The sequence below is a fragment of the Chrysoperla carnea genome, chromosome 1 (assembly GCF_905475395.1).
Source record: "Chrysoperla carnea chromosome 1, inChrCarn1.1, whole genome shotgun sequence".
Classification (NCBI taxonomy): Eukaryota; Metazoa; Arthropoda; class Insecta; order Neuroptera; family Chrysopidae; genus Chrysoperla; species Chrysoperla carnea.
This window is the reverse complement of record NC_058337.1, coordinates 122,709,515-122,724,271: the sequence shown is the minus strand read 5'-3', so window position 1 is coordinate 122,724,271 and position 14,757 is coordinate 122,709,515. Positions and strand designations below refer to the sequence as shown.

The 14,757-nt window shown below is 29.7% G+C and overlaps 1 protein-coding gene across 1 annotated transcript in view; it reads left to right on the top strand.

Annotated features, from left to right (window-relative positions):
• LOC123294119 (pyrokinin-1 receptor-like) overlaps positions 1 to 14,757 on the top strand; it is a 124,701-nt gene that overhangs the window by 66,477 nt on the left and 43,467 nt on the right. The window lies entirely within an intron of this gene.

Genomic DNA, 14,757 nt, shown 5'->3' with positions numbered 1-14,757 from the left:
TTGCAAATATAATAACGTTTTGCATTATCTTGAAGGACGCATTACCAGCTATAAGTACTTGAGAAATTGTCCATGTTCTTTGATGAAATCATGCTCTTATAAATGCGAACACTCTGTATATATTGAAAGTAAAAATTGATATATGTTAACACATTGTGTTATATACATCTCTGTTAATATGAAGAGTAAAATTCCAACTAGAATTCCAATTATTAGAATATATTAGAATTTCTAACTCAAAGGCGTTAGTACAAATATAAAATAAGATTATATGAAATTTGAGGAATTATTTAATTTAACTGATTCAAGAAAATAATAGTATTCTTTGATGTTTCTATTAATATAGAAAGAAAATTAAAGGAAAATAAGAAAAGTTATTGATATTCGAAAAATCATCATTTTATCTTTGAACTTATTAAAAACATTTTTTTTTTTTTTTGTGAGAATATAAAGAGTTTTAACAAATAAAGAAAAAGATTATATTGGGCTTTTTTCTTGAATATTTATCTCTGCTTCTTACACCATTAATAAAATAATGCCACGAAAGATTTCAAGGCGAAAAGGACTTAAAAACGAGTTTTATTTCGTAAATGAGCATAGGTCAATTGAATCTTGGAAGAACCCATAGAACCCATTTTGTTAACCAGTACAGATAGAACAAAAAATTATTTGTAAAAAAATTGACATTAAATTTCTTGTAAAAAAACTTTTTTGTGAAATATTATTTTCCTAAACACCACTGTTTACCATTGTGGGCGCAAATTAGGAAGAAACTTAAGCGTCCATTTTCTCAAAAACTATAAAAGATAGATAGTTGAAAATTTGCAGGTAGCTTTAACTGGTGGCCTTGGAAAAGATTCTCAAAAAAAGAAAAACATTTAAGAAAATACATTCGAAATAGTACAAGTACTAACATTCAACACTTTCTATACATAGTATTTCAACAATTAATTCAGTCAATTGCTTGTTTCCAGCTGTTTTAAAATTTAGTTTTATAATTAAAGGGTGTAGTTTTAATTTATCAGACAGAAATTCAACTCTCGTATCATATTATATATATATTTGATTACTAACAGCGAGCAGGTGAAACTATAATAAAAGCTTCTTTGTAAAAAGCTACTCTCTTTTCAACTTTCAATAATCATTTTCTGAGTATTGCTAACGAAGTATTCTATTAGATTTTTATAACCATTTTAATATAACAACGTAATATAAAATGTTTTTAAAGATTTCAACATATTTACTGAATGGATTTTTCCCTAATAAAATTTAATAGATCATAAATTAAAAATTAATTGTTTGGTGTCTAAAATTTATTTATAAATAAAAGTTGATTTATTTAATAGAATATTGATTATTATCATGTGTGGCCTAACTAGTACAGAAGAGAAAAATTGGTAAAATTAAAATCAAATTTAATTGAAGTTTAGGAGCCCTAAATCACTTGAAAAAAAAACACACACTAGGAGAAGGAAGATAAATTTTAATGAATTTTATAACGTTAAAATTTAAATAATTTTGTTCATAAGGAGGTATGAGTGCCAGGGTAATTTTGGATAAAATGCTTGATTATTTTTTGTATGAAGTTGGACTAAGTCTAAATCAATTCTAAATCAAGGGGAGGTTTTCCGATTATTAATATTAATAAATAACTTCAAAAGCAGGCATATTTAAGGAGACATGCAAGGATTGAATAATACTAGAAATTTCAATAAAAATTTAAATACATTTTTTGATTTAAAAAACAAAAAATTCCTTTGATATCGGGCTTTTTATTATTATTTTATCGTTCAAAGTTGCCTGAAAAAATGATGAATCATACATAGGTTATCCTTTTCAATTGGATATTTCTAAATCCAAACATCTAGAGAGTGTGATAAAAAAACTATCTAAAATATTTAGACAATCTTATAGTTTATAATAATACCATAAAAAAATAAGGTTGTCGATGATAGAAAAACAAAATTTTAATTCATCGAGTTCATCATTCGATGAAGAGACACGATTATAGTTAAAGTATTGATGATTGGAGAGAGATTTCTAAATTATCAAATTTATAAGCAGCACTTGCACACAATATATTATATATTTTTGTAGTTTCATGGTATTATAAAGCTAAAAATAACTCATTACTTGAATACAAAAAATGTAATAAACCAAAACTTTTTTACAATACTGTTGGTTTACAATCACCTTAAAGTCGATTTTATAGTAAAACGGTAGATGGATGATATGTTTTCATAGATTTCTCCAGAACTATTTGGTGGAAATAAAAAAAAAACTATTAAAATTAAAGTTAAAACCTTAATAAATTGTTGAAAACAAAAGAAAAAACCCGTTGTGCCCGACTAATAATGGATGTATAAACCTACTTTCCCCTTCCAAAATCATCAGGTACTTATTCCACAATTTTTTTTCTAAAAATCGTCTAGCCTAATCCTTTTTGTAAAAGTGGCTTGGTTTTATATGTACAAAATATGCGTGAGTGTTAAAAATGTCAATATAAATATATTATAATCATATGTGAAATAAAAAACAGATGAAACTAATAATTTTTAATGTTTATGCGTAGATGCGTAGAGGTAAATTTGTTTATTTTTACACCACATCAATGTTTCGTAAACTTTTTTTTTTTTTAATTAAAAATGTTTTTTAATCAAACTAGACGTTGATGATTATTACGTGTGGTCTCTGTTGGTTGGATGATATACTCTTGTGTTGTGTTGTCGATTGTATTGCCAAGAACTTGATGATACTATGTTTTGTAGTAATATCAATTTCTATGTTGTATTTTTATTATTTTTGTTTTTAAAAACTATATTCTTGTTTTTTTGTGTTTTGCTACATTGAAGAAACATTATTTTTCGATGAAGAAATTTTACTATATTCATTTTGGAGATCTATTTCACAAATAAAGCTAAAGAAAACTTGCTTTTCTTGCAAGGGTATTCCCTCTTTAGTCCCCGTAATATCAGCAAAATATCCCACCGAAAACAAAAAAAAAAGAGAAATCTATGAAAACATATCATCCATCTGAAAACATTTGAAAGTAAACAATTGACTGAGTTAATTGTTTAAATACCCTGGATAGACTGTGCTGAATATCAGTGCTTGCATTATTTTTGTTTATTTTCGTTTTTCGAGAATACTTCACAAGACCACTAGTTGAAGCTACCTGTAAATTTTCAACTTCCTATCTTTTACGGTTTTGAAGAAAATTTTGTGTTAATTTGCGCCCTCACGGGTAAACAGTGACGTTTACACAGAAAGGTTTCAAATAAAAGTTGTTTATTTTTTTATAAGGAACATTTAAACTATTGTTGTATCTCTAACGGTTTAAGTGATGGCTCCTACGGACCCAAGACCCAATTGACCTATGTTGCTCATTTACGAACTTAGTCTCACTTTTTACTTCCTGAACATGCTGAAAAAAATTAAACTTGATATCTCTTTTCGTTTTCGAGTTATCGTGTTCACAGGCGAAAGACGGACAGACAGATAACCGGAAATGGACTTTTTAGGTGATTTTATGAACACCTATACCAAAATTTTGTTGATAGCATCAATATTCTTAAGCGTTACAAACTTGGGGCTAAACTTAGTATACCTTGATATATTTTGCATATTCACAGGGTATAATAATGTAGATAATGAAGCATTCTGTTAATTTGATTATATCTTTCTAGCATTCATAGAACTGAAAAACTTAATTTTGTGGGGTTTTGCGGATTTTTCGGGGGGTTTCTTGTTAATTAATTTAATTATTAATTTGTGATCTACTTATTGGACACTGTATAGGATGTTCCATAGCTACTGCTATTATTTTCTGTAAATTTCAGTTTGTTTACATTTTTCGGGGTGCTAGTTGTTAAAACTGTTAAAAATAACTGTAGTATCTATTTGTATTCGTTAAAAAAATTACAATAAGTTCTTTTGATAAATATGAATCATTTGTCTAGCATTTCGTTCGCTATAGATATAAGTAGTATTTATCTACTGTTGTGGCTGGTTTTTATATGAAAAATTTTGTTTTTCTTAGCAATCATTCATTTTAAACTTTATATTGCAGTCTTATTTACTGCAATTGTGATTAACCCTCATTAGGTAATCGACATTTGAGAAAAAAGTAATATGATTTAAAAAAACAATGTTTGCAAATTCTAGTTGGCGTGACTAACTATCATAATATTATTTGATGCATTACAAATGCAATCATTAAATTAATCAAATTATTAAAATAATATAAATTTATTTCCTTTAATTACATTAATTAAAATGATCTCACAAAACACTCATATAACTTTCATATGTTTATAAAGACAGAAAAAACAAAAAATTCGAAAATTTTCCATCAGAGACCATACATAAATTACGCCAAGTAAATTTTATGATTTTTTAAGCCCAACCCTCTCCGCCTTGTTTGCGTATAAATTTTCACATTTTTTAAAAATTTTTATTAAATCACACAAGATTTTGACAAATGACGTCACGAAGTTTTTGGTATCCCTGCCTCTTACTGTCACATTTCGTTGAATCCCTCCCCTCTCTTAACATGTGACGTAATTTATAGATGGCCCCAAATCATTCTTTCTAGAGAGACCATAAACGCTATTTGCTTGTTAATGTAAGGATATCTTCGGAAAAATTAAATACCTGTATTATTTTTAACCCCCGAACTAAAAAGAAGGAATGTTTTAAGTTTGACCGCTATGTGTGTGTGTGTTTGTGTGTGTGTGTGTGTGTGTGTGTGTGTGTGTGTGTGTGAGTTTGGCTGTGACATCGTAGCGCCTAAACGGATGGACCGATTTTAATTTTTTTGGTTTCGTTTAAAAGGTAATTTAACGAAGACTGGTCTTAACAATGTTTCAAGTGCGAGTTTAGGGTTCCGTACCCGCAAAGTTTGTCGGGGGCGTCTATTTCAGAAAGTTTTCGCTAGGTTTTTCAAATTATGTAAATTTCACTTGTAATGTCAAAACTGAATTACTATTGATACGCCTTATCGTTTTGTAATTGTAAGGTGTCAAGATGTGATCTTTTGTAATAATCGCGTACACGCAAGTGCCAAACTTGATAGAATGTATCATGCAAATAAAATAAAACCTGACATGTAATGTAGGAAATATAAAGGATTTCTTATAGTTAGTCTTATTTCCCCTTAAATATAGACTTGTGCACTACTATATCGAAGGTCAATAGGGAAAAATGTACTGTGTTGGAAATGGGCCATTTTTGAAAGGGATTCTTTGCTTATTTATGCGGATCTTTCCAATTGAAATATCATTCTGTAGGCTGGACTAGTATAAAAGAAGTGCATTTAGAGAATGTCCACTTCTCAGTACCTCCTCCTCTTTTTTTTCCCGTTGCAATATCATAGGGTTTCGCGGTTTATGATACCTTGCGTACCTCCAAAGTCTTTCCAAATTGAGCTAGAGATTCTGTAGGTATTCTTAGTTAGTGTTAAGGGATCGTTTTCTCGAGATGTCAAGTTCTTTTTTTAGGCTTTGCACCTAGGCTTTGATTATTCGCATTTTTTAGGCTTTGCGCAACCTAAAAAGCTTTCCAAATTCAGCTAGAGTGTTTAAAATTTATCTAGGAATCGGGTTTAAATTATGGAAGTACCTTTTGGTATCGATGACATCCTTTGCAACCCTGTTATGTAAATGTAATCCTAAATGGATGAACCGATTTTGATTTTTGTTTGTTTGTTTGAAAGGTACTGTGATCGATTGTGTTCTTAGCTATGTTTCAAGAAAATCTGCTCAACTGTTTGAAAATCTTATTTTTCCTTGTTGTTTCGGATGGGGAATCCTCAGTTCGTACTAAGACCATAGCTAAGAACATTCTCGATCAAATTACTTTTCAAACAATAAAAAACTTTTAACAAAAAGAAAACCGACTTCAAAAGAAAAAAACTTTTCCAAAACAAATTAATATGCCCTAAAAAGTAAAAAAAATTAATTTTAATATAATGTAGTTAAAAGGAGTCGGTGTCAGCCAAGCTAATGTAGCAAACTGTTCTGTCAGAGTTGTTTCCTCGGCTGACACCGACTCAAAATCGGGCCATCCGTTTGGGAGTTACAGTACCACAGACAGACATACAGATACACAGACACGTTAAATATATATAAAGCCTCTTTCAAGTCGGGGGTTAAAAATCTGATTTAAAGAGATCAGATTTTAAAGAGAAAACATTAGATACCAAGAAGCATTTAAGCAGGACGAAATATGACCTTAGTAATGGAGTTTTGTTACTCCAAATTTTTTTTTGTTTTTTAAGTATATTATATGTTGTTATTATGTTTTAATTATTAATATTTTTACTACTTTTTTGTATATATAATTATGAAAATATTTACTTATTTTACAAGGACTTTTTAATATCTATTTACAAAAAAAGGGATAATGTCCAACTCTTGCATTGTATATTCATAATGCTTATAATTAAATCTGACAATGTATGCTTGTTTTTGCCGACTTCAGATATAAAACAAATCTGGAGTAAACACTACACGCATTCAAATATCTTTAGGCGAGGACTTTAGGAAAAAACAAGGAAATTTTTTAAAATTTAACCCGAAAAGTATCAGGTGAGAAATTGTTACACCAATTCTGTCAGATGAATATGCACTATTTGAAACTTGATTGTCAAATTTTCGGTAATACAAGTGAAAAAAATAATTGACTGAGTTTCCGTTTTTTTTTTTTTTTTTTTTTTTTTAACAAAAATTGATGAAGAAATATTTAAGTGAGGTTAAATTTTTGTTGAAGATCAAATTATATAAATTTGAATGTTGAAATATCACAGCAGCTAGACTCAAAGAGAGAGACCTTAAAGTTGTATTCAAGGTGAATTAAATAAATAAGTACTGAATTTAATTTAATGTGTGTTTTAAAATATAATATTCTGTTGAAAATTTATCTATAATTTATAGTTATTACAAAAAGTAAAGTCTGTAATAATTATAGACTGGTATCAATATAATTATTATTATTATTGCACTCACAAAAAAAAAAAAAAAACATAATATACCAAGAGCCAAGCCCGCCAAATTTTCATTGCTAGCTGTACTTTTAGTACAAATTAGTCTCATACATATAAGTACTAGTGATGTACAGGATATCCTTTTCCTGAATATCCTCCATAAATTCATTGCAGGTTTAGCGTAATTGGGTAAAAGTTCAGTTTTAGCACTTTTTCTTATAAAACATCCTAGAACATCAGGAAAAAAACCATTTTCAAGCATTTTTTACGTAGATTACGAATCCGTATGCGACGATACCGAAAAACTTACAGTTTTTCTTTAATTCAGGAAAATATACTCAATTTTCTTGGTTAATATTTTCAAGCCTAAAAATGAATAACTGTATTCATAAATTAATTAAAAATAGGTCGTTATTTACTTTATTTATTATTAAATATGTTAAATTTATACAAAAATTATAAAAATATATTTAATAAAATAATATTTTTAAATATTTAAGTATTGAGTTTCAAAATGAATATGGCGTCAACATGTGACATTTATCTTGTTTGTGTAAACATGCAAAAATAGGGTTGACGACAAAATTAATGGATAGTATGAAAGCCTAAAAACAACTATTAACCTACGATACTCATGCTAACTCGATACCGTTAAAAGTATGATTGACATCAAATCAAAGAGTGAACGCAAGGGCCAAAAACCCGCAGACCCGTCCTAACTCGATCCCATTAAAGGCATGGCCAACCTGTTGATCACAGGGTGAATTCAATCACAGAGTGAACGCAAGGGCCAAAAACCCGCAGACCCGTCCTAACTCGACCCCATTAAAGGCATGGCCAACCTGTTGATCACAGGGTGAATTCAATCACAGAGTGAACGCAAGGGCCAAAAACCCGCAGACCCGTCCTAACTCGACCCCATTAAAGGCATGGCCAACCTGTTGATCACAGGGTGAATTCAATCACAGAATGAACGCAAGGGCCAAAAAACCCGCAGACCCGTCCTAACTCGACCCCATTAAAGGCATGGCCAACCTGTTGATCACAGGGTGAATTCAATCACAGAGTGAACGCAAGGGCCAAAAAACCCGCTCGCAAGATTTTTGGCCTTTGCGTTCACCATATGATTGAATTCACCCTGCGATCTACGGGTTGGCCATGCCTTTAATGGGGTCGAGTAAGGACGGGTCTGCGGGTTTTTGGCCCTTGCGTTCATTCTGTGATTGAATTCACCCTGCGATCTACGGGTTGGCCATGCCTTTAATGGGGTCGAGTTAGGACGGGTCTGCGAGTTTTTGGCCCTTGCGTTCACTCTGTGATTTGATGTCAATCGTACTTTTAACGGGATCGAGTTAGCATGAGTATCGTAGATTAATAGTTGTTTTTATGCTTTCATACTATCCATCAATTGTGTCGTCAACCTTATTTTATAAATGCATACATACACAAACAAGGTAGATGTCACTTGTTGACGCCATATTTGTTTTGATACCTACTCAATACTTAAATATTTAAAAAAATTATTTTATTGAATATATTTTTATAATTTTTGTATAATTTTAACATATTTAATAATAAATAAGGTAAATAAAATATCATAAAAACATGTTTAATTAACTTAACACATATATTCCATTTTAGGCTTATAATATAACTTGTATTAACCAAGAAAATTCATATTTTCAAAAAGCATATTTTCCTGAATTAAAGAATTTTTCGGTATCGTCGCATATAGATTCGTAATCTACGTAAAAAATGCTTGAAAATGGTTTTTTTCCTGATGTTCTAGGATGTTTTATAAGAAAAAGTGCTAAAACTGAACTATTACCCGTAATTGGTTTCTTTTAATTTTTGTTTTTTTCTGTCTATCGATACTTTTTCCATTTCTGTACGTTGGTAATTTTAGGTTTAGTTCGTGCTATTTTTTCATTTTTTCTTGCGCGATACAGTTTGCATATCTGTGCATTTGTAGTTCTGAAAATTTAAAGTATTAATTTGGGGAGTCAAAAACTTGTTTCATTCTTTAAATAATTGAATAATATAACTACTTTAACTCTATACTTTATGAATTAATTGTAATATTAGTTTGTAACGACATTGAATTGCGTTTCTATCGAATGTATGTACATTCGATAGATACGACTTTACTTTGTAGACAAACATTACCTAAAAAAGCATACTTTTGATTTTGTAGCGAACCCAAATATGTGGATGCATTACCCACAATTTAATTGATCAGGATATTTATTAGTATGACATAACATAAAATTTCTTTAATACAAATTGACAGATTATAAAATGTTTTTGCATATTCTCAAAATTGATGGCAAGCTGAATCGATTAAAAAGTTCTAGTTTCTTAGGTAACCTACATGTCGGATTTTGGTGTCTGTTGCACTCTTGTGGTTTTACCTCCCAACCAGGAAACAAATCATAACGTGCGATAAGGAACATAATTCCAACAAATCCGTTAAGAATATGGGATATGAACTTGGTTAAACCAAAAGGCGTTTGTACCAACGGAAGTAAGAGAGGGAAGTTTATGGGGTTTACTTTGAAAATACGCTACCGGGGATAACTGTGGTGTGTATCAAGCGGAAGTGATGGTTATTAATGAAGTATGCGAATTATTAGGCTAAACACTTCCATGTGTAGCAACATTCCTCACTGAAATAAGTGTAAAATAAGTGTATTTACTGGCTACTCTATTAGTTTGTATTCTAATGCTAGAAGTCCAGTTTACGGTCATAATTTATCAGACTTGGCTCTTGGTACATAAAGTATTTGCGGCTATAAATTATTACTTGAAAATATATAGCTTAGAAAAAAAAACTGGTATTAAATATGTAATAATTATTTGCACATAATACACATAATATAGGTATATCAAAAAAAAAAAAAAAATCATTAAAAGTTTTCAATTTATTGGAAAATCTATATATGTCTGCTCTCGAAAAGTATACTACAGCAAAAGTGATATTAAATTGATTATACGTGTTTTTGACATATACTGCTAATAAGTTTTTATCACCTAAAGCAATTTAGGACTAGACGTCCATAGAAAATAAAAAATAAAAGGATATTGTATACATATTCAAATTTCCAATCGTCAAGAGACTCTACTATACTGACAGATTAGGGTCAGTATCAGTTTTGTTTCGATTTTATAATATATTCAAAAATTTGTTGGCCATATCCTGAATCTAAAAGACTTTCCCTATTCGTTTAGGTTATACCAATATTTTTGTTGAATATGGTTTCTCTTCATTTTCTCTTAAGCCTTGCAGTTTCAGATAACAGATTTTTTAGAACAAATTTCTTTGCGAAATAGAAAACCAATTTCTCAGTATTAGGTTAGGTTATATTGGCTGTCCACGAAGAACACACTTAGACTATAGAGCCCATTGTGATACCATATATGTGTTTTTTACCACCTTTCCGCTGATAATTCATTTATCAGCTTCTCAATTTCAGAGGCTGAGTGCACCCCCTTCATGCATATGCCATGCACTACACCAGCCCATCACAACTATTAATTAATCTTATTTTGTTGCAACGGCGGGAATCGAATCCGCTACCCTAAGCATACCGCTGGCGGAGTAGGTTACGCCTTAACCAACTGACCTAATTCACGCAATTCACTCAAAGATTTCCTACCATTCAAGTCATCATTGAAATATTTTTCTTTCCTTTACTTACCCTTCATCCACAATCTTGCGGAGTATCTTCACCGAGTATACTTGCCAAAGTAAGCCAAAATAAAGCATTCACTAGCACGCTGCCTTCTTTTTTTGCGAGTAACACTGTCTCCTTACTTTGCTTCGGTCAAGGCGAGGCAAAGACAGTCGAGACACCTGAAGTATCCACTCCACATATTCTCGTTTCTCGCCCGACTTTGTGATACAATAGCTAGCTCGGATAAGAAACAAAGAAGAAACAAATATGTTGTAACTGGGCTAGATTAACGTTTGAATTTCCATTTCTACAACACAGAATCCAAAAAATCATCTAAATTTTTTCATATATCACAAGTTTTTGTTCTTTATCCATCATAGTAATTTCATGAGGTGATGTTCGCTGTTTCAAAATATTCTTAGGTATCTTTTATGAATTGCGTAGATGCAGTTTTATCATTTTCCAGCTTTGAGTATATATGTTGAGTTCACATATTTCATTAAACGGAACGTTTTTCATATCATATTATAGAGGTAAAAGAGTAATTAATTTTTTCAATTAATCCTCTATATAAAAAAAAAAGGAAAACCAACGAGTAAAACGGATTAAATACTATTGTATAATCAAAAATAATATAATATTTTTTATAATAAACGGTATTAAAATTAATTACTAAGTGTTAAAAAATGGCTTAAAGGTGATTAAAAGATTTTAATTATACAACATATGTACAATTTAAAATTTAAAAATTATTAAAATTTTTTTAAATGATTAATGATTGTATATTACAGTGAAAGACATCTAGAATATCACGAATAAATAAACAAAAGTGTCGCGTAAAAAGATAAACAAAAAAAAACATTGTATAAAGCGTTCGCAAATCGGTATGCATTAACTTAATGTATATAATTCTTCTGCTTAAAAAGTCCCTCGTATAATTGTCCCTTAAAAACACACTGTATACAGGGTTAATCTATATAACTGGTACATCACGTGTTTTAAGGAGGCGGAGTTTACATACATAAGGGCTTACCCTTATATAAATATTTTTTAAATAGTAGGAGATTTTTGAATCATTCAAAATTGTAATTGACCATTTAGATAAATTTTAACCTTTATTGATTCGTTTTAACATGAAATATTTATTGCTTTATTGCTTTACAATGAGACAAATAATATATTTGAAAAATATAGTTTTATGTTCCCGGAGCCAGGCATATGATAAATGAAATTACATCAAACAGGTAGTGTTGTAAATGTATTTTTTTGTTGGGCATAAGCAAATGTTATTTTCTTTTAATCGCTTTTCATTAAATATTAATTTTTAAGGAAAAATAACACTTTTCCGGGAAAAATATTTTACTTGTTGGGATTCTTCAAATACAAAAAAGTTATTATTACAGACAATTTAGTCCTTCACGGTTGAATTTTTTTGTTGAAAGAATTTGTTGTGACTGTTAGACGTCGGATATCTAAGAGCTTGTATATCCCTATATTTTTTAATCATTTCCGATATAAATGCAAGCGTGTAATATGCCTGATTGCCTGTTTGGATAAAAGTAGTGAGCTTTTTTAAAACGCATACATTATTGCAATGTTCCATGAAATCAATAGACCTGAAAGTATTATTTTGTTACTCGTAAAATTATACTTAAAATAAAAATTATACAAGATGAAATACCTTTATATACAAAAAAGTACGAGTCTAGTTTTTTTCTTCCACTTTTAATGTTTTGATTCAAAAACTTTTGAAACAAGTATTATTATTTTGATATTTTTGCAAAAATCTATTGTGACTAGGTAAACTTTCAAACGTAATAACTTTTCCAGACAAGAACCAAAAATTTTCTCATATCAGAATTAGTCGACTAGACATAAAGAGCATACATGCAGTCTAAAAGATTAGGTGATCCCGAATATTTATAAGCCATGGCTCCAGGACTAATTGTTATTATTTTTTATTATTTACAAAAATCTCCTACTATTGGATATATGTATATCCAATGAAAATACTAAATTATAAATACTTAATGTACCATATATGTGGATTTACCCTGTATAAGTTCATTACAAACAAACTACTGATATGACTTACTGACAAATATGAGTAAGGCATAAATTAGTAAAGTTTGAACTTATTTCGCAATTTATGATGCAAGCAATTTTATTTTGATTGTCAAAAATATTCATCAGACATTCGCATCGCTTATTGCGAATGCGAACTCAAATAATGCGAATGCGAATTCGAATGATTCGAATTTTCGCCGATGCTAATGCAATATCAAAGTATTTAGTAGAAAACCGCGTTAGTTGTCGTAAATAGTGTACGAATATATAAGCATATTTTTATTTGACTATGACGGACATTCTACCTTAATTAAATTAACATTCTTAAATTAAAATCTTGTTCTTAAATTAGAAATTCACAAATAAGCACATTCTGTGTTTCATAAGTACAATCTGATGGCGCCTAACTGTTCGTATTATAAACAACAATTCTAACTTGAGCTGTATTACAAAACCTGTTAAGAAGTAATGTTAATATAAATACATTCATATGAAATTAGTTTCATTTAATTTTATTGATGTATGTTTAATAAATCAATAAATTTTTAATAATTCTACATAATTTATTTTATTTCCGTTCCAAAATGAGGAAAACTTATAAACTTATAATTAAATAAAAAATATAGTAGAGTCTCGATAATAGGGAGTCGATAATATAAAAACCAGGGGTGTTCAGATAACTGGATTTGTTCCGATTTTCAATCGATCAATTTAATGAAAAATGTTTTACAATTTCATGTTATATTTTATTAATAACATATAAATTGAAAATTTTAAGAAACCCCCGACACAAAATCAGGTCTGATCGATTCATTTGTGGTATGGTAGCTCCTAAACGGATGATCTGATTTTGTTTTTCTGAGCTATATTTCAAAAAAATCTGCTCATCCATTAGAATATCATTACCCCTTTTCTTGTTGTTATTGGGTACGGAATCCTAAACACTCACTAAAAACATAACTATGAACATTTTCGATTAAATTACCTTTGAAGCAAAAAAGTCGAAATTAAAATCGGTTTATCCGTTTATGAGCTATGATGCCACATTCAGACACATACTTATATACAACCCTCTTTTTAGTCGGGGGTTAATACACACACATCTGTTCGAATCACGAATTGTTATATAATTTTTTTAAAATAAAAGTTAGCAGCCCGCATTTTTATTTAAAGATTTATTAGTTTTAATTCCTATAACAAATTTACTAAACTCGACATATCTAGATTGTATTGAGAGCAGCTTGTCAACGAACGATATTATTTTTTTAGTCAAACATTTTTGTGGCAATAAATAATTATTTAATGTATAATCAATGTTTTTAGATATAAAAACGAAACCAAGTTTGAGCTTGGTGTAATTAGCACCTTCTCGATGCATTTTAGATCATCAAATAAATTTTCTGATACAAACTGAGGAGTGGTCAAAATCGATTTTGGATACTAGTATAGTTAAAGATGTTCCAAATCAAGGAAAATGAGAGAAACCGTTCGCGTTTTGCTAAAACCTCATGGAATGTGTTTCTTATGTGTCAAACACCATTAGTAACGCATGAGGAAGTGGCGCAAATGTTTCTACTTGTTAATAAATAATAAATTGTTAATTGAATGTAACGGTTAATATTAAAGTTGACTTACAAAATTAATAAATGGGCAACTTGAATTACGTATACATTATACATGTATAATAGCTTTCGATTACTTGACAAACACTTAACATTTACGTCATACAAGTTGCCTAATTACTAAAAGTATTCACTATGGTAGGTGTAAACTTCACTCAGCTAAAACATTACATATTGTTCAAAGTTCAATTAATGTTCGTTGTTATACATGTAGATGCTAAAATTTTATAGCAATACCTTATCGTAATATGGAAAATTTTTAATAGTATTTTTAAGCATCGTGTATACTAACTAATACATATTTTACTACCAGAAAATTTAATAGCTCTAGAGGTAAATTAGGTACATTGTGTCGTAACGATGGCAAACGTTATCTTGATGCTGAGAGCCATCAGATATGTATAAAAAAAAC